Below are 26,939 nucleotides of genomic sequence, written 5' to 3'. Positions count from 1 at the left end.
AAGTTGCTTAACATTGTGTCACTAGTAACAACTGTGACATATCACTGTGAAACTATTTGAATGGACCGAATCCAAAATAGGAGTGACACTCCATGGTTGCAAAGTGAGGAATTAGTCCTTCCTGCCCTTGCTCATGATAGAGAAGGTAAAGAAGGGGGCTATATCTTGGGTACTATGCTGCAACACACTGGGAGAACAGATAGAAGTCATTGTGAAATTGTCAAAGCTGCACAATGAACAACAAAACAAGTCAACCCTGATAGAAATAACGGACTTTGTCTCTACTTCAGTACTGATTCATCTACTGTAACAAGTTCATTGTTCCAATATATAAAAATTGGTAGGCTAGAAGGAGGTGCTGGTGAACAGGATGTCAGCAGTTCGTGTGTTTTTAAATATAATATTCAAACCCTCTAATTCAGATTATACCACATGTTAATGTTTGACAGGAGATTGTAGAATTGTAGGAATGACTGTTGAAGGAAGGAGAATCAGTTTTCTTGAGGAACAAGTCCAACCTCAACACATGTACATATAAGGAAGACCAATTGCACTCAGCAGGTTATAAACATATAAATATTTACAAATTTATACACACATATATTTTTGCACATAAATTGTTAGAAATAATTATAACAGTAAAGATCATGTGTCCAAGAGGAAATGTTGAGCATAGAAACTGGGTCCAAATGGTCCAAATATAGTATACTCATGTACATTCTCAGAAAACTTAAAATAAACTAAGAAAAATCACAAAAATATTGAAAGGTGAGAATGTCCATCTGTACTCCAGAGGTAAGGCTGTACTACATCCCTCCACTACCAAATCCTGCCAGGAGACATCTTGTCTCCCAGGAGTGTTCTCACTCCTAAACCCAGAGGTGAGATCACCACTTTTGCTCCAATAACTGTCCAAAGAGGGACTCTCTGCCAGGAGCACACAGGGCATAGGAACAGTGGAGAAGCTGGGGACATGATCCTTCCAGTGTCCGTCTGTGCCCTGGAGGTAAGACTGTCCCACAGCCCTCTGCACCCAAATCCTGCCCAGAAAAGAACTGGTCTCCCTAGGAATGCTGACAAACCTAAGATCACAGGCTCATAGGCCCAAAGGACTGACAAGCTCCAATCAGAGACAGAAAAACCAAATAACAGCTAGAGGCAAGTACATGAACCTAAGCAAAAAAAAAAAAAAAAAAAAAAAAAAAAAAGGCTACTTGGCATCATCAGAATTCAGAACCCAATTTCATACCACAGCAATCCTGGATACCCCAATACACCAGAAAAGCAAGACACTGACTTAAAATAAAATCTCATGATGATAACAGAGGACTTAAAAAAGGACATAATAAACTTTCTTAAAAAAATACAGAACAACACAGGTAAACAGGTAGAAGCCCTTAAAAAGAAAACAGGACCTCATAAAATTACGAAGCTTCTCTAAGGCAAAAGGACATTGTCAATAGGACAAAACAGCAACCAACAGATTGGGAAAGGATCTTTAGTAATCCTAACCTGATAGAGAGCTAACATCTAATATATACGAAGAAATCATGAAGTGAGACTCCAGAGAACCAAATACCCCTATTTAAAAATGGGGAACAGAGCTTAACAGAGAATTCTCAACTGATGAAACTCAAATGGCAGAGAAGCTCCTAAAGAAATGTTTAATATCCTTACTCATCAGGAAATGTAAATTAAAACGACTCTGAGATTCCACCCCATACCAGTCAGAATGGCTATGATCAAAAACTCAGGTGATAGCAAATACTGGCGAGGATGTGGAGAAAGCAGAACACCCTTCCATTGTTGGTGGGGTTGCAAGCTGGTACAACCCCTCTGGAAATCATTCTGATAGTTCCTCAGAAAAATGGACATAGTATTACCTGAGGACACAACTATACCATTCCTGGGCATATACCCAAAAGACGCTCTAACATATAACAAGGTCGTATGCTACACTATGTTCCTAGCAGTCTTATTTATTGTAACCAGAAGTTGGAAAGAATGCAAATGCTCTTCAACAGGGGAATGAACACAGAAAATGTGGTACATTTACACAATGGAGTACTACTTGGTTATTTAAAACAAAGAATTCACGAAATTCTTAGGCAATTAAATGGAATTAGATCCTGAGTGAGGTAAACTAGTCACAAAAGAACACACAAGGTATGCATTCACTGATAAGTGGTATTCCAAAACCTTGGAATACCCAACATGCAATTCAGAGACCACATGAAGTTCACGAAGAAGGAAGACCAAAGTGTGGATTCTTCAGTCACATTTTAGAAGGGGGAAGAAATTACTTAAGAGAGGATATACAGAGACAAACTGTGGAGCAGAGACTAAAGGAATGGCCATCATAGAGTGCCCCACCTGGGGATCCATCCCATATACAAACACCAAACCCAGACACTACTTCAGATGCCCCAAATCCTGGTTCAGATCCTGGTTGCTGACAGGAGCCTGATATAGCTGTCTCCTGAGAAGTTCTGCCAGAGCCTGACAAATACAGAAGTGAAAGCTTGCAGATAATCATTGTACTGAGCACTCCTCCAAATAAAGGAGTTAGAGAAAGGACTGAAGGAGCTGAGTGGGTTTGCAACCCATAGGAAAAACAACAATATCAACCAATCAGACCTCTCCCCCCCCCCCCAGAGAACTCAGTGACTAAACCAATGAAAGAGTACACATGGAGGGAACCATGGTTCAAGCCCCATATGTAGCAGAGAATGGCCTTGTAGGACATCAATGGGAGGAGAAGCCCTTGGACCTGTGAAGTCTTGATTCCCCAATGCAGGGGAATGCCAGGGCAGGGAGTCAGGAATGGGTGGGTGGGTGGCAGAGCATCCTCATGGAAACAGGGAAAGGGAGGATAGGACAGGGACTATCCGGAGGGGAAACTGGGAAAAGGGATAACATTTGAAATGTAAATAAATAAAATATCCAATAAGAATATTACCTTGAATGACAAAAGCACAGAGAGAAAGAAAGAAAGAAAGAAAGAAAGAAAGAAAGAAAGAAAGAAAGAAAGAAAGAAAGAAAGAGAAAGAAAAAGAAAGGAAGGAAGGAAAATGGATGCATAGGTGTTAGTCAAAGGGTATGTGTGCCTATTTTCAGTGTCCTGATATTCATTAGGAAAATTATTTTGTATTATTTCTTTGATTAAAAAAGAAGGTAGAATTATTTGAAGAGGGTGTTGATAAAGGTGTCAATCATAGTTTTGCAAAGTATTTATACAAATGGTATAAGCATCCCAGAAATACACCATTCAGCAGTGAAAACTGGGTTGATATGCAAGAATCCTTCTCTATTCAGTGGAAAGATCTTCCTAAAATTTTTATCAATTTGAATGATGATTTTTTTAAACATCATAGAAATGAGGAACCATGGTAGAAAATGTAGCAAATTGCTTCTTTTAAATATTAAAGATATTTTATAAATCTTTTTACAAACAGATTTACAAATAATTTAAGCAGAGAAACTTTAATCAAATAAATGTAAGGTGAATTAAAGTGCTAGTTGCAATCTTTCACATGACTATATATTTAATAAATTCATACACTAGTTGAAAACAGTCATATTCCAGTAGACATGGCACAACTTATTCCTGAAATCTAAGATTCTATAAACAGTAAAGGTAAGGCCAGAAGAGTTTTCCTTAATACATCATCTAAATTATTTATTTCCAATTACATTGCAATTGTAAAGGTGAATTATGTGATGACTCTCTCTGTTCATTTTACAACATTCTTTTAATTTTGTACTGTGAAGAGATTTGTGATATAGACAGAAATTCTTAGTGGGAAAATCTGTGTTTGTTTTTTGCTTAAAATTAATGTTACTATAGAATATCCTAACTTTTTCTTTATTTTTACAAAAAAAAAAAAAAGCATCAAATTTCCACATTTAAGGGAATGGTGTTTCTAAGGTTATCTGAGAAGATGTTTAGCTGTGGATTTTAAATCGCCCTTTAGCAATGAAATGTATAGTATATTTGTGCAAGAATCATTCTTATTAACTTGTACATTCAAGCTTTTTACCAAAGTGAAATAATATTTTGCAATGCAGTCTTACTATCTGTACATGAAAGTACCATTTTACTATGCTTCTATTACAGACACTATGTCTATAAGAATTAATTTCTAGGAAATAAAAATAAAATGGGGTGTTCTTTTAAGTTACTGATCATTTAAATTTCACCAATTTTCTCAAATTTATTTCAGGTGATATTCTTGGTCTTTCCTTGTACTTGGCAATAACTCCAAAAATGAAATAAAGAATTTCCTTTCATGGCCCCTCAGTCCTTTCATGTTACACCCTTTGCTTCTCTATGCATATTCCACACTGCTAGGATTTGCAGGATTTGAATTCCTAATCTATTCCCTCCATCCCATCTTAACTTCATTCTGTATGCAGCCCAGGTCTCATGATTCATCACTTCAATCATTTACAAAAACCTCCTCTCTTGCCTTATAAAAACCTGTGCATCAAATCTTCCCAGAAAACATGCTTTCTATGCTTTAGGGCATGGAATTTTTCTGTGGATACAATCAAAGAATAAAACCATGTAAGTTTGAGCCCCCACGATATGAACAGGGATGTTGGCACAGCCAGCAATCACTTCTTAGGCATTTACTTTGTTCAGTTTCCCCACAGATGGCCTGTGGGGAGCAAGTGTGCCAAGCCCCGTGTTCCCTGGCTGCAAGAAACTGAGCCTGCTGAGCTTGTGCAGATGATTCTGTACTGCCTGCCTGCTGAGTCACTGGACTATCACTGCGTGCCCTGGCTGAACTCTGACCAGATCCAGGAGATGGGGGAAAGATTAGGTCAGAGGACTGAAAACAGGATGCACCCCAGGCTGGAGGGAGAATGTTGTTTTGAAGGAGCTCAGAGGACTGAGAAAAACAGGATGTGCGGGGGGGGGGGGGGAGGAGAATGCTGTGGGAAAAGCTGTAAACAGTTCAGCTGGAGAAGAGTTGGAGAAGAGTTCAGTTGGGAATTAGTTGGAGCCGGGAGAGGGTTAGAGAAAGCCGTTTGTGAGAGGGAGAGGAAAAAGCTGTTTGGAGAGATAAAGAAGAAATCTGTTTGGAACCTTCCATGGCGTTTGTGTTGTTTCTCCCCTGAGTTCTGGGGTCCGCGACAATGGCATTTATGTCTTCATCACTGGCTTTAAACACTGTATGAAACCTCCTTCTTCCTCATCCAGAGGGCATGATGTTAGCACTTTATAGATTAAATAGAAGCCATTGAAGAGAGGATTCTCTCAACCCACTGCATTCTCTACAAGTTTCCATTCCTCAGAGCAAAACCTTTAACCATCTGTACCCCAATTCTCTACAACAAAGAACAGTAAAATGGAAAATGTTGATCTTGCTGAAAATCCTTCCCTGACCATTTGCCTTTTTAAGATAGGCTACTCCACATACCTTACCATGGCTTTAATGCTCTGACCCATGCCTCTGGTAAGTATGTCTGTTCATATCCATTGGTAGCTTATAAACATGCATTGGTGCCTCCTAACTGTTGTGCTTATGGCAATTAACTAATTATCAATTTCTTGACCATCTCATTTACTTTCCTGGTTACTCAGTTAAGACTTTGAGCACTTTGAGAGAGAACTCATGGAATATTTTCTCAAAAGCTTTCTTAGAGTGTTGTCTATCTAATCTAACTATCCTTTCTAGATGGTCTGTCTCCTTCATAAAATGTAATCATTACATCTATGGTGTGTTATAAAATCACTTCTTATGTTCACGTTTATTGTACTTCCATGTACAAATAAGTAGAAGTTAAGTAAGTAGTGCTAAATGCCTTCAACTAACTTCTGAGTACTAGCAAAATGCTTTTCTTGTCAACAAGAAGCATTTGAACCAAGCTTAATTATTACCTCTTGCATTGGTAGTAACTCCCATAATTTTGCTACATAAGTAGACAAAATTAATAAGCTTTCCTCAATGATTTAAAATAATAATGGAATGGAAAAGATTGCTTTTAATATAGCTTTTCCCCTATGTGTTTATAGTCAGTAAATTATTGAAGAATCATAATTATATTTCCTCAGAAATTTGAGTCAGTAGTAATAAAAAGACTTGGATTAAAATTGAAAATAAAGTCATTAGAAATTAGCAATAAGTGAACAATTTCCACAAGTGGGTAATAAAATAAGAGGAAATGGATGCAATCACATTTAAAGAAGCAGTAGGTATTATAGGTTTACAATTATATTATACAGTACAATACTTGTGCTTCTCATTTTATGAAGTGATGCTTCTAAATATGGGACTGTTAATTATATCCTGTCTGGAATGCTACAAAATAAAATTCTGTGTGTGCTTGGAACTCTTTGGGTAATTGGAGAGTGAGACCTACTCACCGTTGAAAGTTAGGAGAGGAGAGCTCTGGGGATAAAACAGCAAGGAAAAACACTCCTAGCTCCCAAAGATTTTGGAAATTTGACACTTTATATTACAGCTGTGGTTACAAAGGTGACTGGAGAGAGATGACAGCCTATGGAACTGCTTCTCTGGTCTCTGAGTCATTGCTCCATCAGTTAGGTGAAGGGAAAGCTCTTACTACTCTTATTAATGCAGAGAAAATACAGCTTCTAAAGTCTACATTTAGTCTTCTACTTGGAATGACAAAAACTACAATTCCATATATGTTACCGTTGCATTTGACCATTAAAAAACAGAAAAGAATTAGATTTTTTATTACCTTTTTTTTTTACAGTCCATAGAATTAGATTTTTTAATATAAGCATTTGCATCTTCAGGATAAAGAAATAACAGACATTTTAAATTTTATATTAGTCCCTTTATTTTTAATAAGTTTTACAATTTTAGAAACAAATGTACTGATGCTCAAGGTACCCCATCATTGAATGTCCATGCAGAGCAACCATGATGTTCCACAAAACATACAGCGATGCTTTTGCTGGGGTTATAAACCTACATAGTGAAGAATCACAATTTAAAACAAGTTTAGCTAACAGAGAACAATTAGGGACTAGAAATATATTCAGCTCTTAAGGCTCTCAGTCATAACATCAGAATATACACTATCCATTATAAAGTCACCATTTATAAAGTTCTAGTCACTGGGAAACAGTGGAAAGTTATTAATTTCTAAATCAATAAACATAGTATATACAGAATACATGTCCAGGAAAATGCATCCACTCGGTGTTCTATTTGATGCAAATTAATTAATCTACTGCCTTCATAATTCATAATCTATAAACAGGTCAGAGAATGGAACTTATGAATCAAAAGTGTGTACTCTAGGCAGATGTCTAGACCCAGGCTTGATACTGCATTTAATGCCACACCACTTATTGATTGTGAAAACATCAGGACACAATATCATTTTGACTTTTCTTTGGTAAAATGGAGACACGAATACAAATATCCTCAAATATTCTCTTTCTTTAGACTCAGACTCTACAGTATTCATATTAGAGGCCCATACTACCTGCCTGATTGGAAACTGTATTCAATTAGTTCATCAATACAAAGCTCCAATCAGATGTCTGATTAGAACTCAAAAGGTCATTCATTATTGTATTCAAAGCTATTTGAGAGTCTGCAATGAGTCAATATTTGTGCTGGGCACTCAGGAACAATATCTCACACAGCCTGTTTCAGGGAACTAAATATTTCTCTTTGCTTCACTGGTCTTTGTCTCCCTGTGTTTAAAAAAATATATTGTGTGCTAAGAACAAAGAGTTCTCTAAAATGCCATACAAAAAGAATGAAAGTATGTCTGATCTGAGTTCTGAAGGAAGAGTTTTAGCTACTCACTATCAGAGAATGCAGACGGTGAGTTAGTGGTTCCTGCAGCAGAAGCAGCATGTAAGACAGACAGGGAAACAAATGGGAAAATAAGAAAACAGAATAGATAAATTGATCTTAGGTCAATAGTTTGGGGAAAATGAAATTTTAATGCTCATAAGAAACTTGTAGAACAGATAAAATGATATGGAAATTGGCTTTAGAATCAGTTCAATTCTTGTTAACCTAGCATTGTTTGGAAAGAAAAACTGAATAACTGAACTACATGCTTAATAGAGAACTACATTTTAAATGTTTAAGAAGATAAATATAAGGAAATAGGAACATTTATCTTTGTTTATTTTCTATCATATTAGGCTGTTTGGTTTTCCTTTTAACCACATAATGACATAGCACTTGGATATGAGTAAAATTCACCAGCATTCTACAAATTATTGTGTTTTTCCCTAGAAATTCCAAAATATAAGTAAATTAGAGTATTTTTTGAGCAAAACATATCACTTTAGAGAACCAACCAAATCAGACATTTGTTATATTTGATTTTATTTATCTTTGTTCTGACTAAAAGGATTTTCTTTTATCATAATGAACTTGTTTTTTTTTGATGCAATAATAATAACAAGATTCCAGTTTCATATTCCAAATTGGATCTATTAACATTCTTATACACCAGACTCAATGTCTTATCAAGTCCTGATAAGTCATTTCAGTAAGATCGGGTTAACACAAAGAAATGTTTTAAAGTAACATTGGCTGGAAAAATCAAGGGATGCCATTGGATTCTGCCAGAAACATACTTGTCCAACAAGCCACTACTTCAGTATTGTCCTTCAATCAATTCTCTTGAATTCTGTTAAGCAGATGGCTCATGTTTTTGGCTATTTTGCATGGCAAGGAATCTTATACTATGTATGCTTAGCCCAGTTTATGCTATATCCAAATTAGTTCAGATTTTATGAAACTTTTATTCATGTAGCATTTTAGAAACCATGACAGTTATTCTTTGCACTAAGGTTCTAGTATATATAGAAATCTATATACAATCATTAGCTTTTGTTCATCCATAAAGATTCCTGAGAACCTCCACATTCCTGGTATTGTGGGGAACAGTGCTTCATTCTGGATGAGATAGCCAGGTTTCCACAGATGTTGTGACTCCGTTATTGAGAAATGAAAAAATACCCAATAAAGAGTGCTTAAACAGGGCTTCCCGATGCACTTGCTGTAGGGATTGCTTCTTTATACTAGGTGAGAAAGGCACAGGCAGCCACAGAGACATACAAACAAAGACGTTCAACCCTCTGGTGCAGCCATGTCTTCTGAATGAACTCTGATTTAAGACTCCTTTATGGAAGAATGATTTTACTTTTATTATAAATCAAGAAACTTTTCAAACACAAAGCCCTTTGTAAAGCAAAAGGGATCAGCAAGCATTCCAGTCTCTTTGTCCTTTCATACTGCTGATCCTCAACCCAGCAAATGTTTTAAGTAATCCTTGAAGGATTGTCTCAGTAGTTTATATGAGAGTGCAGTTATCTAGGAAGTTCACTCACTCATACTAGTATTTAATGTTTGTCCTGTCTCCTTAAACAAATATTGACTGTACAGAATTCTAATCTGCAACTGTCTCATGCAATCATCACTGGGCATCATTGCTCACTTCTCACCTTTAAATTATGACTGTGGCTAAATTTTGATTCCTTGACATATCCTCTGCATCATGTGGAAGATTATCTCAGTCCTCCATGCTAGAATTCACTTGGCTAATCCTTGGTGCCATAGCACTTACACTTTATTTTTAATAAGTACACAGGCTGCTAGAGCATAGAGCTATTGCATTTCTGAGTTTGGACTGTGTAAAGCAAATGAAAATCATTGACTAGTTACAACTCTAAGAATAATTTCATACCTGAATTGTATACCTGTACAGCTGAGATTGAGTTGCCTATATCTGAGTTTGGAAAAATATAAATAAACAAGAAAATATTAATTATTATCCCAGAATTTTTAAAGAAGCAGTTGAAATTTCAATTTTATTTATGGCTCCAATGAATTCTGCTTATCTCCTATTATTACCTACAGGCTCTCAAAGAATACTAAGCTCCATATCTTAAGCTGCTTAAGTGCTTGTATCTTGACAATTCCTCAAAAAGCTGTGGGCCAAAAGTCTGTCCTACAAGGTGGTGGTACAAGCAGATGATAATATAAGTCAGAGACTGGTAGACAGTCTTCATGTCATTTCACTATACTTATTGAATACTAATATGAGTGTCTAGCTACAACAATAGTTCAGACTACAAAGTATGTTTATTTTTATGTGATGTCTCAGTACAAGAAAGATATTTGTTTGATCACAGTATCTGGTTTTGACTTGTTTATGAATTATATGTGCTTACATTTCTTTTCTATTGGTTTAAATTCTGTAAGAATGAGCTGTAATTTGATCTTTTCATGAGATTTTTCAAGAAAATACATATATGATGTGTAGCTCGCAAATATCATCTAGAAAAAAAATTAAATCATGTGATAGTGTGTCATATCTGACACTTCCACATACATTCCTTGTGTACCATACTTCTGTTCCTAACTAACATAATAGCAAAATTGTTACTTCATTAATTTTAATCATGATGTCTAAATAAGACAAATGCAATCCTTGTAGTTTAGGATTCTAATATTAGGAATTGACTTAAATATTACTTTAAAATTCCCAAAATGTCTTAAATATACAATCAGAAATTTGAAGAAAAATAATTTCATATTTTATAGATAATTTTATTCATTGATAATTCTATATATTTCAATTTTAGGGAATAAGAGGTCCAGAGTAATTTAGAGGAAAGTACATGAAAAGCTACCTAGTAAATTCAATAACTCTGTGACAACAGTGTCATTCTAAGAGCTATAACTGTCTCCTCAACACTTGAAAACACTTCAGCTACATGAGAATTAAAATGGAAATGTGAGACATACAGTATCATTCTTTTAAATTTTTTCATCTAATGATTTATCCATATACTACTACATCTATATTGAATATCAGTGCTGTACTTTTACTAATTTCAAGAAGACCAAATATTTTCCTAATTATTATCAAAAGATAGTACATAAGGAGTTTCATAATAATAGCAGAATTGTAACCACATGTAAATGGTCTAAATGAGTGTGATACATTCTATATCAGGTATGTTTTATTTTTAAATATAATCAGTGTTAAAAACAGGTAGCAGAAAGTAAACTACACATCTGAAGACAGTTGTATGGAGTCAGGGCTACACTAAATGGAGTTGGAGTTCTAGTTAGCAACTAGGGGAGAGAACACCAACATCATACATGCTGGCCCCCCTGAAGAGACCTGGAAAGGTCAATATGATGTTTTGATGGTTAGACAGATTGCCTTCTGGGTAAGCATTAAGAAAAAGAAGTACATATAGGAAGAGAAGAGTCACTGTGCCTGAACTGTGGGGAACCATTTATGAAATGGGTCAAGGAACACATATTTCAAAAAAGACAGCTGGCAATAAAGGGCACAGATCCAGTGTATAATAAACATCAGACTGATGTTCACTGAAATAGCTGTTAGGACTGCCCTTTAGAACACTGAGCCGGCACTGGACAACACTGGCTGAGTACAATATAGCAAATCCAAAACCAAGCCCAAAGAAAACAGTCACGTAGAAAGCAAGGGGAATGGATGGAGAAGCACTGACAAGTGCTCACATTCTAATGCGTTAGCTCTACCTCGCAGTCAAGCCAGCATACTTATCAACAACAAAGTTAGACACTCACTTTAAATATTAGAAATATCAAAGTAAGTGACTTACTAAAATCTCTTCATCTTTGTTATTTATTAAGCAGGGTTATGTGACTTTTCACAACAAAATTATTTGGTCATTAACTAAGCAATGTTAAAGTAACTTTCTATATAGTATTCAGAAGTCAAGTCTGAAAATGTAAAATCTACATAAAGACATTATTTTAGGCCAATTTCTAACTGGTAATACCACTCAATTATTTAGGAAATATATATGTACAATGTATACAAACAAAAAGAAATATATGATTAAGTTGATATTTGTCATATAAATTTATCTAAGATTATTTTCTTTGGACTGTAGATCTGAAAGTATATTTCAGTCACTGAAATCTATTCTTTTTCTGATTTTCCCCTGGGGAAGTCATAGTGGTGATTATTTATTTTACATATTCTGAATCACACTCCACTGGATGAAACCAGGCAATAATCTGGATGTATGGAAGGTACAGAGGCCAAGGAGAAGTATTGCTTACTGGCTTGCACCTATTGCTTGCTCATCTTGCTTTCATATAGAACTAAGGACTACCAGTCCAGGGTTGGCACCACTCAGAATGTACTGTGTCCTCTTACAATAATCACTAATTAAGAATATGACTTATAGGCTTGCCTATGGCCTGATGTGAAGACATCCTCTCAATTGAGGGTCACTCTTCAAAAATTGCATTCACTTATGTCTCCCTGTCCTATTTCTATACTCTTCTCTGTCTCTCTTATCTCTGTTCTATTTCTTTTATATCACTATCTAAACACAAGAAACAATATAAAGACTGGTAGGAGCACTATAATAAAAACAAACACTTAAAAGTTATCAAAAGTAATTTAACACAATATTCTTCTTTATTAGTGGTATAAAGTACTGTAGCAAGAAAACTGGAAAACCAAATGCTGAAAGTGGACTGAAGAAAGCCACAGTAAGCCCATAGTTAGTAACTGGGCTCTCTGTACAGTGATATCTCATCACTCTCTTCAGTGCTAACCTCATTAACCCAAAAGGAACTGGAAGCCACAGCCCTGGTTCTTGGTTTCACAGTTCCCAATGTATACATGTACTGGCCAAGTTGGGCTCAGGACAGCTGCTCTCAAAGGAATAGCCCCAGACATTGCAAAAAAGATAACCTGGCATAAACCATGTCCCAGGAACGAGGCAGAACTACATGAAATTGGAAAGAATTAACAACAGTCAATTCCTTTGTTAGAATGTTAAATTTTGAAGCTTTTGACAGAATCATTTGATATAATTCTTTTTTAAAAAAATAATCACCTACTCTATCTACTAAATAGGCAAAATTAATCAGAATGAATAGGACTTAATAAGATGCTGTTTTTCATCACTTTGAAGTTAAATAAATCCCCCAAAGTGCCTAACTTCTGCATGAAATACAAGTGGAAAATGCAAGGATATTTGCTTTTTTATAGGCACCCAGAAAAGCAATTTAAAATGGAATAAAACAGGAAGATATTATCTGAACTGTAGGTATTGTGAAAATTGTGCTGTGAAAATTAAAATACTAGTTTGTGCCATAGCCATAAATTACCAAACTAATTATCTAGTAGCAGGCATAACTGAATCATTCAAAGGGGTAATTAGCAATCAGACATAATGAGTACTGCTACTATTTCTTGTCATACTGTATTTAGCTTCCACGCAGCCTGGGGGAACTGAATTATTTCCTATCCTTGCAGAGGGCATTACTGCTATATTGAGTGCATCAGCCCATATTATTACTCCCCGTAGTTTAATTCTTCACTGGACTGCACACTTCTGATTTCCCCTGTCAAAAGTTTCCTAGTCTCCCAGGCCTTTTAGAGCAGTCATCTTCCTAGCAATAATTCCTGAACATATGTGTACAAACTGCATCAGCATCATATCAAATATTTCTTGTAGTTGTTTTACAAAATTCAATAATACAGCGAGGGTAAAGTAATATATTCTAGGCCAGTTGCTATCATTTATAATTATCTGTGTCAATTAAAACACCTCTAGGACCTTTTATATCTTAAACAATCTTAAACATCATTATTTTACTAAATGCCTTCTGAGAGTGTAGACATCAGCCTATGCCCTGGGGTAGGAAGAGTGGGACATGTCCTTGATGTGTGGCTGTCACAGGGATTTAGGTATTTGTTGTACAGTGTGATCAATGTCACACAGAGTGAGGCAAGACAGATAACCCAGGTACATGAACATACTGCCAGGGGCTACTTCCATATATTGCATTATCCTATTTTGAACAGATTCAAAATACTACACAAAATGAAAAAAAAAATTCAACTCTTTTAAGTGAGAGAGCACATGTCACAGAAAAAGATGAAATTATGTCTAGCATTTGTGCTCACCTGGGTTTCATTTAAACATCTGCCATTTGAATATGCACTGATATTGGAATCTTAACAACGAGGCACTAAGGTCAGAGTTTCAAATTTAGACTCTCTTAGGGAGAGAAAAAAAGTTTCTGGCTGCTGAGCCAAAGAGCCAGCTCTGGAAGCACTATGTACACACACTTAACTGTTAAGGAGAGGGCAGTCTTCATTGGGCCCCTAAGATTTGGCAGAGAATCAGCAGGAACACTTATGGTGGAAGAATGGACAGAGCCATCAAGGCTCACTAGGAGAACACCAAAGAAGTTTTATAGGCAACTCTGAAAGAGGATTTTCCTTCTTAGAAACCACCAGGGTCTTGGTTCATCTCCTTTTCCCGCTGCCTGCAGAAGTCGCTATTCCTCTAAAGACCTCCACATTTACATTCGAGGAGGGAGCACATTCCCTGCCTTATGATCACCCTGACATTAAAATGGTGATTAATTAAAAGAAAAAAAAGAAGATTTTTAGAACAGGCAAAGTTATCTAAGGAATTAATTTTCAACCTCCTGAAATACTACTTTGTAATCAATGAGACCAGCAAGAAAAATCCTAGAGTTGTCAAAGCTCAGTGTATGCTCTCACTCTGTTGCCTCAGACTAGCCAACCATATGTTGCAGAAATCTTAATGACTGTACAACACTGGGGAAAACACAGTCCCTATTGTCGCTAAGCATCATGAGTTTCCTAGGAAACTATACAAAGCAAAGACAAAGAGGAACTGAGCCTGGCCCTGACACCTGCTGCAAAGGAAGAAATCCTGGGATGTGGAACGTGCACAGACAGGCAGAAAGCATGCATAGCCCAAAGCATGCTCACTCTGTCAGGGGTAGTCCTTCCAAATTTGAAAGCAGAAACTGGTGAATCAAGAAAGAAACAGTATTTTTTCTTTGATATTCTTTTGAACATTTTTACTTAGCAAGGCTAAATGATGCCACAAATCAGATACAAATGAAATGTGCCCTCAACTAGTGCCCTAATTCACCAGGAATTAGTTTCCCAAGACTTGGATATAAAATGACACATTCTATCTTGGCCACAGGATAACACAGCTTGACCAAGAGCTAACACATTCTATAAACTGAATAGTTTTTTATGTGTTCACTCTCTGTTCATAAATTGTCTAACTAGATGTGAAAGTTGAATTGAGTTTAAAAGAGAAAATATTTTAAAAATTAATACTTTATGTGGAAAATGTCTATGAATGTGTCATAAGTTCAAACACATCAGTATTCAAACTGGAAAAACTTCCTAGCCCTCTACTCCCATGTATACACAGCACGTTGACCTGTACTTGCAAACACCCAGAAAACACTGAGGATGAAAAACCAGGATGTAGGACAGGAGACTGCTGTGGTTTGAATATAATTTTTTCTCAAGAAACTCCTCATGAGGTTTGGTCCCACAATGACAGTGAGAAGTCATAACAGTACAACCCAAGCTTTAAAAGGACAAACATTTTATAGACATTTCAGAAATATGTAATAATACACACGAATCATGAAAAGGTAAAGCCAAAATAATTCTTCCTTTTTCACATTTCCATACAAGTTGAAATTCAATAAATTCCCTATTATAAATAAATTAGAATCAGTGATCAAATATGGGCACTTTGTACATATCTTTAATTAAGTAATAGTTAAAATTTCCTATTATATGCACACTATTATTTCTGAATTTCTGAAAAGTCACAGAGATATATTTAGTTTGCCACAAATTTAGACTTGTCACAAGAGGGAGCCCATGGGTTTCAATTAATGTGAACATATCAGAAATAAATAAAGTGAAATAAATTTTATCTTGAAAGGCATTATTTTATAATATAATTCTTATACAAAATCCAAAATAATATTAAGTATGGATTGTCAAAGCTTCTTTACAACTTATCTTTCTAAAAATATCCTTAATGATGTATTTTCCCAATGCTAGCGATGTGATACACAGAAAGAAAATGAGTTAGTTTTTTTTTTTTTTCTGAATGATATTGTTTCTGAAAGCTAAGTATCCCTCATTTGTAAAACAAACATTTTGAGTTATCTTTCAGCAAGACTGTGAGAGTTAATGGGATAACCCAAGAACTCAGTTTGTCAGTGTCCAGCATTCAACAGTTTTCTTTTCACATTGTGTGGATATTAAAAAAAAATATTCCTTATTACATATACCTTTTGTTTCCTTAATAAAATTAACTCCTTTTAAGAGGCTTCATTCCTTTCTAGCCCATTGATCTACACTTTGCCTACTGATTATAATACCTATTCATTTCCTTCTAAACTAAGTTTTTCTGAGGTGCAGTATGCATTCATTACCTATGGATCAGCCCATCTAAAAAGTTCTCATAATCAATGTCTATGTAAGCTCATGCTGCCAAAAATTAAGAGCATTTCCATCTTTATCTAATCGAACTCTTTGTCAGTATTGACTTTCCCCTTGAAGTTCCTTTGGTATAAGGTTAGCATCCTCTCTCCTCTGTTTGCTCATCTCTCCGGTGTGGCTAGTACTGAGCAATCACCAAAGCATCCTTGTCTCTTCTACTTACATCTTTCCTGTTTCCTTCTTGCCTCCAGCGAATAATAACATAGGTGAATAAATGCAGCTGATAGACTCATTCATCTAGCATGAATATGCACACTTGAGATGAAGCAGAAAATTCCACTCCTTTTACCTCTTCAAGAAGAATGGTTCTCTACTCGTCAGTACTAAGGCACAAATACACAGCGAATATGCTTCAGTCATTCTCACTCTTCCTGAGTGACCTCATTGACCTTGAAGGTCCAGTTCATAACCACATGTATGCTATTTCATTTACAAAGGCAGAATTGAGAACCAGGTGAAACAGTTCTCATATTTGTATCTACATCAAAAATGAGTCTGGTAAAGTATTCATTATGGGCTTTGTGGATAGAGGAAAAAAAAAAACAAAAACAAAACAAAACAATTCTGTATCTAACCACCTGAAAAATCTTCATGATTTTGTGTCATTTGCTTATCTCAGAGCCCACCAGACAGGATTCAAGAAGAAAGATGTGCTCTGGGAGAACTCAAGGGGGAATCCATCCCATATGCAGCCACCAAACCCTGTCACTATTGCTGATGCCAAGAAATACTCTTTGACAGGAGCCTGATATGGATGTCTCCTGAAAGGCTCTGCCAGAGCCTTACTGATACAGAAGTGGATGCCTGCAGCCAACTGCTGGACTGAGTGCTGAGCACCTGAACCCCAGTGGAGAAGTTAGGGGAAGGACTGATAGAGCTGAATGGGTTTGCAACCCTATAGGAAGAACAATAATATCAACCAATCAGAACCCCCAGAACTTCCAGGGACTACACCACCAACCAAAGAATGCACATGGAGGGAACCATAGCTTCAGCTGCATATGCAGCAGAGCATCTTACCTTATCTGGCATCAATGAGAGGAAATACCCTTGGTCCTGTATAGGCTTGATGCTGCAGCATAGGGGAATGCTAGGATGATGAGGCAGGAGTAGGTGGGTGGGTGGGGAAGCAGGTGGATGGGAGGGAGGTGGGATAGAAGTTTTTGGAGGGGAAACCAGGAAGGGGGATAGCATTTGAAATTTAAATAAATAAAATCACCAATAAAAAAATTTTAAAGATGTGTCCATTTTCAATCAAGTAGGAGGTAAGGGGACTCTCACTTAAGAAACCAGTAGGCATATGTAAATCTCATGTATTTTAAACTAAATATGTGTAACATAATCATCAGTTCCCAAGTGAGTCACGAGACAAATGACCCCCTCTGCTGTTCACTGATTGGTCCAACAAACACTTTTAAACAGTAACTGAAAACAAAATCTTTCTGACACGTACTTGTTTTTCCTTGGTTCGCCTTGCCTTCATCTGGAGCCTTTTACTTAATAGGAGTTACTGATTTCCTCAACCCAGAGTCAAAGGCGCAGTATACAAAATGGAGCCTGTGTTGAAACTTTGTCAATGGTACCATCTACTTACTCCTGTGGGATGTAAAGTTTGTCAAAAATTATGCACTCTTCTGTCAACAGGTTATTAAAACAAACTTTACAAACTGATGTATGTAGTAATGTAAGATATAGCCACCATATAATAAGTGCATACAATGTGGCAATCATCTCAGCTTTATCAGGACAGCATCTTCAGCCTTCATTACTCCTTCATGAAGAAGTCTCTTATATACTCTCCTCTTTACAGATGAGGAAACTAAGGGGCAGTGTCTTAGTTTTCTGTATTTCTGTATTAAGGCACTGTGACCAAATCAAGAGTTTACTAGGTTCTTATAGTTTTAGATGGTGAGAGTCCATAGCCATCACGGTAGTTAGCATGGCAGCAGGCAGAACTGGAGCAGAGAGCTTACATCTTGGTTTGCCAGTACAAGGCTAACTGTGAATGGCCTAGGCATTTGAAAAGTCAAAGCCCACCCTCAGTGACACCCCTCCTTCAACAAGGCCATGCCTCCTAAATTTTCCCAAATAGTACCACCAACAAGGAACTAAGTATTCAAATATAGCAAGCATGTACAGGGTGAGGAAGCATCCTTATTCAGTCTACCACACACAAAAAGGGAGAACCAACAATGGATTAGCCAATTCTGACCTTACAGACTAATGTATTTTACATTTGTGCAATACACTATACTTCTTACAAAGTATGCAGAAGGTTCATAGAGGTGTCTGTAACAGGTCATATTAGTTCTTCAGGACAAACCCCAGTTGCCTTCCTTTATTCTGTGAATTGAACTATTCAACAAAGAACAACACGGTGAGTTCCTACTTCCCCAAGATTGTAGCCAAATGAAACTCAGCATTTCCTTATGCTGAAAGAGAAGAAATCCTATGCTCCCATTCTTTAGTAAAACGGAGAAATCATGAACTCAAATTCTGTCTCTCATCTTCCCCAAAAGCTCCCACAAAAATGTCTGTCCCACACTTGAAAGCAAGCATTTTGTGATTAGAATCTATGTTTTTCTTTGTTTTGTGCCCTCACAGCACCTCACCCATGGTTCTGATAGGTATAAAATGGCAACAGGGTGGGTGTATAAAGAATAAAGAAATAATCCTAAAAACTTTTGAATATCAGAGGGAGAGAAAGAAAGAGGGTGTATGGGCAAGCACTAGCGTGGGTTGGGAGGTGAGAAGGATCCTGGAGTTTAGGTAGAAAACGTTATGATCAAACTATACCTTAAAAAAATAAAATGAAAGTTTAAAAATGTGATTTTGTCATAACAATGGTTTACATTTATAGTCTTTTTATATTTACATATAGAATTGAAAAAGCATGGCACAAGTTATATAAGCATCTGTAGAAGGAAAAACTTAACATTAAAAAGCAGCAAGTATACCAAATGCTTTCCAGAGCTCTTTCTCCATTTTGTTTATTTTTTTCTTGCTCCCCAATATTGCTATTACTCTATGGTCAGAGTAGCACCCGTTTCATGAACATTTCATTGTCTTCATACTTTCAACTTAATGCTACATGTGAACAAATTATAAGTAAACAAGACTTAGAACAACTTCCCAAGATGATCAAAACGTGATATTTTTTTGATTTAGCATCTCAGAAGCAACACAAATGCAAATCTGTCTGTCCTAGAAAAGCTTAGGACCTACCATAAAAGACAAGGTGTTGTGGACAGTAATGTAGGGAACTAAGCTGGAAGAATTTCAGAGAACATGTCTAAGTTTTAAATGCGATTAATTTAAAGTATAATGATTTTATTGTGTTGTTGGTATCATATCATTGCAGTATGAAAGAATGGACAATTTCATTCAGTGCCCTGCTGTTTTCTGATTTTTGCATCTGTATTTCTCTATGTCCACTATTCTACAGCTATGTTGTTCATATGTAAGATTTCAAAAACAAACTGACATGGTAAATTTTATGTCCACACCTGCTGTGCTAAGCTTTCTTCCTTTCCATCGCTGTGAATCCACAGCTACTTGTCATTTTTTGATATGTTCTATAAAACTGAACCCTGCACTTTCATATTGTCTGACTGTAGGATACAATGCAGTGTTTCATGTCATCATGAACATCTTCAAGGCAAGGTCTATTATCAAATGTTAAATGTGTAGCAATCTGACTGCTGCACCAGACACTTAGAAACTAAAAATAAGCATACAAATCTTGTTCTTGTAAAGCACTGGGGAAATGTAACACCCTTCGGAGAAAATGTATAATTTGAATCACCAGTGAGACTGGAGTGTGTTTAATTGCTTCAAATAAATATTAAGGAAATATATATTTTCTTTTAGAAGTGTTTCTTCTAGCTACTGTGGCAAATAAGGATGCCTACTTTCACCAGTTCTATTCAACATATATTGGAAGTCTTCGAGAAATAGTAAACATTAAAAAGAAAAAAGTTTTCAACATTTTGAATTGCAAATAAATTAAACTATCCCTGTTGATAGACAGCATGATCACATATTTTGAAAAGCTTAAATATTCCAGCAAGAGCTGATTATATTTCACCAAAAAAAAAATCACTAAACTGAACTCAAAAATATATAAATAGCAACATTTCCGAAAATAGAAAGGAAGACTACAATACAATCAGATTTATAATAGCAACAACAAAATTTAGGAATAAATTTAGTCAAAAAGCCAATTTCTATGTAAAGTGATTGAATATATATATATAAAATTTAAGATGGAAATAAATGGAAAAAGAGCCTCCATTAGTGGGAAGAAATAACATCATTAAAATGTGGATTTGACCAAAGGGATGTATGGATTCGATGTAGTCCTACTCAAAAAATTATTACATAACAAGGGGAATTAATCCCAATAAAGGAAACTATTGAACATAGAACATGGAATATCACCCTCACTGCCTGTGAATCACATTACAACATTAAGTAACCATCAGACAAATGAAAGATTGTGGAAAATCGTGGAACAAATTCTCACACTGATAGCCACTGGATTTTGAAAAATTTACATTGTAATGATATGTCTAAAACAATAGTAAGATGGTATAAATCAATACAGATCCTATTCTAATATTATCCTGATTAAAATTTCTCTAAAATTACTTATTAATTCATATATCATTGTACATAACATTACTGTCACCTTAAATTTGGAATATATGGACATGTACTTATATACTGTAATAAAGGATCTTAAAGAATAGAGTAATTTTAATCAATCAAATAATTTTTAGTTATACAAAAATCCACGTATGGAAACTCATGCAAAAACATTAGTCTTATGTATGTCCACCAACATCTAACTAGGTTCAACTGAAGAAAATGCTGGCTTGGTGATCTGCATTTTAATTATTAAAAGGAACAAACTGATAGAAGGTGAATAATATATAAGAATATATATATTACAAAATATAAGCAAAAAGGACATCATCATCACTAACAGACTTGAGGATACAGAGAAAAATCTGAACACAGAGCTATAGTTTCCAGAAACAAGGACCATCCAAGAAATAAGATGTAAAAGATAAGATTTTATAAAAAAAATCTCAATGTCTTTATGAAGAAAGACATATCAATGTGCAAGTGTGAGTATGTTTTATTTGACTGAAAATATTCATTTAATAAATTTGGATATTTCTAGACACATTTCCAAGCATGTTGCATGAAACAATCACTCACTGGTCACCAATTTAGGGAAATCATGTCAGAGAAAAGGGAGCAAGTTGTAATAATAGTGCCAATTCTGATTGATAAAAAGGCACTTTCAATTTTCAACAGACTGGTTCTTGGCAAAAAAGCAACCTCTTTTCCAATTCTGCAATGTCTTGTTCTTTATAATAATGGATATAGCTACAGACTCATAGGATAGCCTTATAAATAGTTTCTCTTCTATTTTCTCTAAAACAATCTGAAATGTAAATCATCATTATCACTAGTCTTTTTACCCAAGGTCAGATGTGTACTTAAAAAAAAATTGCCCAAAATTTTTAACAGCTCCACCAATAACAAAAAGATTTTGTTCTTTTTTCAGAGAGGGAGGTCATTTTCATCTCACAGACCAAAGTGAATTTGCATCATATGTAGCTATGCATCCTAATATCTGAGTAGGTTGGTAAGCGTTGCAATAAGGACTGAATGAATGGTCTTTCAGAAGCCCAGCAATCTGCATAGTGAAACTTATAAAAGCTATCTTTCTCCAAACTACATAGTTCTGTTTTTGTTCAAAGTTCCTCTAAGGTCAAACCTACCTTCCAAGACACTAATGTCAACTTAGTCACCTGAAGAGATTTGGACAATACAAAATACCATGTTATCTTTGCATTTGAACTCCATTTTATGTATTTGATGAAGTATTTCAACATAAAATAATCTCAAGGAATTAAAGAAAACCTTTAGAAAAGTTTTTACGTTATGTAGATCTCCAGCTTGATAATAATAGTAGTGTAATTTTCTATTCTTTGTTTTGGTCTATTTGTTTGTTTGTTTTAACAAGCCAAGGCCAAACTGGAACTCCCTAAAGAGCTGGCAACCTTGAATATCTATGTCATTCTCCTGCTATACCTCTGAAGAACTGGAATTAAAACCATACCCCCAGCCCTGCCCAGATTTTACTGAGACTCAAGTTCAGGTTTTCACTCATACTAGAAGAAACACCACCAAACTACATATTAACATTCTTATTCTTTAAAATTCCTTTGAAAGAAAAGTGTCAGTTGCAATTTCAACCCTTTGGTATAATTGTGACAAGTATAAATAGAATGTATTTGCTGAAGGTAAATATGATACTTTGTATCTCTCTGTACTGTTAATTATTGATCCAATTAGCATATCTATCAATTCATATAATTTCAGACACATCTCAGGGATTTCTGAGTATGTTTTCCAAAGAGTCTTCAAACAAACAAACAAAAAGCAAAACAAAACAAAAAACAACCTAGCCCAGCTCTCTGCCAGGTGCTGAATTGAAATGTTCAAACTGGTACGGTCAAGCCTCAATATGTGACTCAATATGTGACACGAGAGCCTCAATATGTGACTGCACTTGGAAGTGGATCCTTAAAAGGGGAATTATGTTAAAATAAGGTCATTTAGAGTTGGCACTTAATAATATAACTAGTGTCCTTGTAAGAAGTTATGAAGACATATAAAAGCACTGAGAGAAAGTCACGGTGAAAACATAGATTTCCTTAACCCAAGGATGTGGTTCCAGTAGAAATCAGTTATACTAGCACCTTGACCTTGCACCTGACCCTTCAATAATAGTGAAGCAGATTGTTTCTGTGCTTTAAGGTATTCAGGCTGTGACATTTAGTTATAGTTGCACTAGTAGACTAGAAAGCCTGTCTATCATCTTTTCTCATTTCTAAGCCAATTGATATGACTGGAAGAGAAAGTTGCTGTGGTCACACAAAGACATTTGAATATGAACACGTACTCATGCATATATGTGTGCTCCAAAACAGATAAACACCACCCCTATTTTGTTGCCTTCCTTATACAGATTTCTGATATAAATACAGGAAGAATGAAACACAAAGAAAAGAAAAGTAAATGCTATAAGGCATTGTACAACCAAGCTTGCCTCTATGTACCATGAATTATAAATGCTCTAAGAAAGAGTTCTGGGTATAAAAGTTACTACTTTCATAAGGTTAAGGTATTTCAAGGACAGCATGATGGTGTGGTTTTGACATTAGAAAATTTTATCTTTATTTTTTTTTCATGCAGACATATTCCTACAGTATTAACCTATATGTAATTAAGATTCAGCCCGAGGCTAGGTGTGGGAATACAAGCATTTAATCCCAGACCTCAGGAGATACTTCTTGAATTGTAAAGTCACCTTATTTACACAGTGAGTCCCAGGACAGCAGGAAAAATCCTATAACACATATCATACTACACTCCTGCCAAGACTGTGCAAGGGTTAATTTCTCCACATGCGTGTTAGCAGTGTTACAGATGAAGAGCAGTTGTCCTATGGTGGATATTCATGAATAATATACATGTATAAATTCATATATATATCACATATATATTATTTCAATTGTTATGTAGAATATATATGCATATACACACATATATACCTATATATGTAGGTATATGAATGGGTAGAATAAGTGTTTTTATTTACTACACCATTATTTACAACATTTAAAATCTAAAACCAATGGAAATCACTATCAACAGACATATGAGTAGAAATAAACATGTACATGGTGATATACAACCCATCACAAAAGAAAATGCTGTTGGCAACAACATGCAGAAGACTGTGCTAACTGACATAAGCCAGGCAAAGGAAAAAGGTTAAATGTTCTTACTGACAAGTGAAGCCAAACCTAATTACTCCATTAAAGCAGGGAGGTGGAAAGAATTTCAAGAGCCTAGTAGAAAACGATGACAAGGACATTCAGGAAAAATTAGTAATACCGTTCTGCTGCATGTTAGAAGGCATTGTGGCTTAATGTACTGACACAGGAGCTATGGAGACCAGAGACTGGCTGATGGCACCTCTGTATTTTTATCGTTGTTTTAATGCTACTGAGTGGTGTTTTTAAACAGAACATGGCTGTTGAACTTTAGATAGCCTTGGACTTTATGTTGTCTGCCTTTGTCTGCCAGTACTGACACACCATGTGTGTTCCATTCCATCTAGGGCCAGAACTGGTGTTAATAATTCTTCCCTGTATGAGGTCCTTTTGTTTCTCTCAGTTCTCTTATTTCTTAAATAAGTAGTGTAACAGAACTGTACTCTGTAAGGTTGCCCTAAGATCTACAGATGATTACACTGTGAGTACCTTGGACAATTTGTCAGTCTAGGAATGGTGTGACACTATTTATTAAATTCTTGAAAATTTAGAGTCATTCAAATTTAAAGATCAGATACAAAACCTCATGTGGTCTGCAAGAAAATAAAATATTATGAGGCCTGGCTGATGACTTGACGCCATAGTGTATTCTAGAGATATTCCTCCTTAATAACTGTAATAATTTTGAACAACTCCTACATTATAATTCTCTTTGAATTCTTTAAACAGGCATCATGAAGACCAGAGAACCAAAGGAATTTAAAGTGCAATCATATAAAATGTCATTTTTTTCCAGAATATGTTTATAAAGAAGCTAAAAACAAATGTAGTCTTCAAAAAACACAATAAACAAAAGAAACAAAAACAGCAAGTTACACGTTTATTTTGAATAGAAACTATCGAGTGGATTGCTCACCAACTTAAACTCAGACATAGGATAACAATTTACAGAAAAATCTTTCGATTTCTAAACTCTCTTGAGAAACACTGCTGCTCACTGTTTCACAGTGCATCTTACTAGGTAGTGAAGGTGGACTAAGGTTCAGAGTCTCCTTTGTTAAGTAAGCTTCTTTCTTCTCTTGAAACAAAGAAAAGCTGCATTTGCACTTGAATTTAACAGGAGAATACAAAAATAAAACGCAACTCCAGAATGCAATGAATATTCCAGAGCCAATTACATAGTTTTTTAATTACCTTCAAATATAACTAATGCTTGTGACTGAACAGGAAAAAAAAGGTTTCTGAGTCAGAACTGTATTGAAATTCTTCCTATTGTGACTGAGGAATTTTTATCAGTCTGAGCTCTCCATTTCTCACTGTATAATAAAGAAAAGGTTATTTGAGGATTGAACTATCCTCATGATCGAGGTAGCTAGAAAACTGGCTGGCACAGGGAGGCATTTGACAAATTTGTTTTTAACCTTTCAATGGCAAATTTAGCAAGGACAGGTAAATATCTGCATTGTGTATCTCCATAGGTATCGAAACGATTCATTTAGCAACCCTTCTTAGAAATCTATTTTAAATCTCATGTTGCTCTTCCCTGCTTATTTTAGAGAAAATGTTAATATTCAAGGAAAAAGGAAAATGTCTTTAAGATAATAAAAATTTTGAGTATATTCATGATATACCAGGGCGATATATAGGTGTTGTACAAATGGCAGTCCTGAGACAGGCCTTGAGCTCATTTGATTATAAAATTAAAAGGTTTATTTTAAATTGTTGATAAGAAATTTAAGAAAATTCAGAAGCCTAACATCCACAGATACACTCCCCAAACACACACTTAAGCCTCTAAGGTTCCCCCTATATGTCACAATATATTTTGGATGCTTACAATGTGTTATCAGCTCCATTTACATAAAAGACTGGGGATACAGGCATCTTCTAACATCTTAAGAATGGCAGCTCAACAGCCTCAGCAGGAAACATGCCAAACAAACTAAAAATAAAGGTATATACCGCCCATACCCACTTTTTACAGAGAAGTACACTGTAGACTGGAAACAAAATCTTTTTTTTTCCACTAAAAGTATTTTAAGGTCTCGTTTATCTCAGCCTTCATTGAAATAGTTGGTTCCAAATGCAACGGCTCTTTACTCAACAAAGAAATAAGATCAAAACTCCAGCTACAATATCAGGTTTTTAAAGATGTCAAATCCCAACAGCACTAAACCAGTTCTTCATTGTTCCACATGCTATTCTTATTTTGTAAGTACTCAAACAGCCGGTGCAATTCTTTCCTGCAATGATTTCCTTTTCAATGATTTAAGCAGTCTATTCTCAAAAGCAATGCTCAGAAATCCAATTACCATTCCAACACCACGCTTTTGTAAGCCCAGAGCATTAAACCATAGAATATGCCTCTTCTTGCCCCTTTCTCAAACCTCTAACCTCTCCATCAGGAACTCAGTTTCTCCATCAAAAGACATTTGGATTTTCTTTTGCATTTTTCGACTTCCTTGGATAACAAAGGATAACCATATATTACCTTAAAACAAAGAAAAATACTATGAGTTTTTCATATGAAAATAAATATGTGGAGGTGAATGTGAGGGATAATTGAACAATAATATATGTCCTCTTTAGGATAGTGTTAGTAAATTGCATCATAATATGCTAATATTATGCTAATAATGCATCATAATATGCTAATTAGAGCTTAATTCATCTCATGTTAATATTGAGTATACTGAATACAGAAATTAAGAGTAAAAAGTCCCAAGGTAATTTGCTAAAAGG

At 35.5% G+C, this 26,939-nt stretch overlaps 1 protein-coding gene across 7 annotated transcripts in view; it reads right to left on the bottom strand.

Moving 5' to 3' along the window:
* Positions 1-26,939, bottom strand: part of Ralyl (RALY RNA binding protein like) — a 683,608-nt gene that overhangs the window by 415,901 nt on the left and 240,768 nt on the right. The window contains exon 1 of one of the 7 annotated variants that reach the window (XM_029537403.1): positions 17,792-17,827. The exons of the other annotated variants lie outside the window; for them this stretch is intronic. The gene's annotated coding sequence lies outside the window, so the exon portion shown is untranslated. Of the gene's footprint in view, positions 1-17,791; positions 17,828-26,939 lie in introns of those variants that run through there. 7 annotated transcript variants of the gene reach the window in all.

This window comes from Mus pahari, chromosome 4, assembly GCF_900095145.1.
Source record: "Mus pahari chromosome 4, PAHARI_EIJ_v1.1, whole genome shotgun sequence".
Lineage (NCBI taxonomy): Eukaryota > Metazoa > Chordata > Mammalia > Rodentia > Muridae > Mus > Mus pahari.
This window is presented reverse-complemented; position numbering and strand designations above follow the sequence as displayed.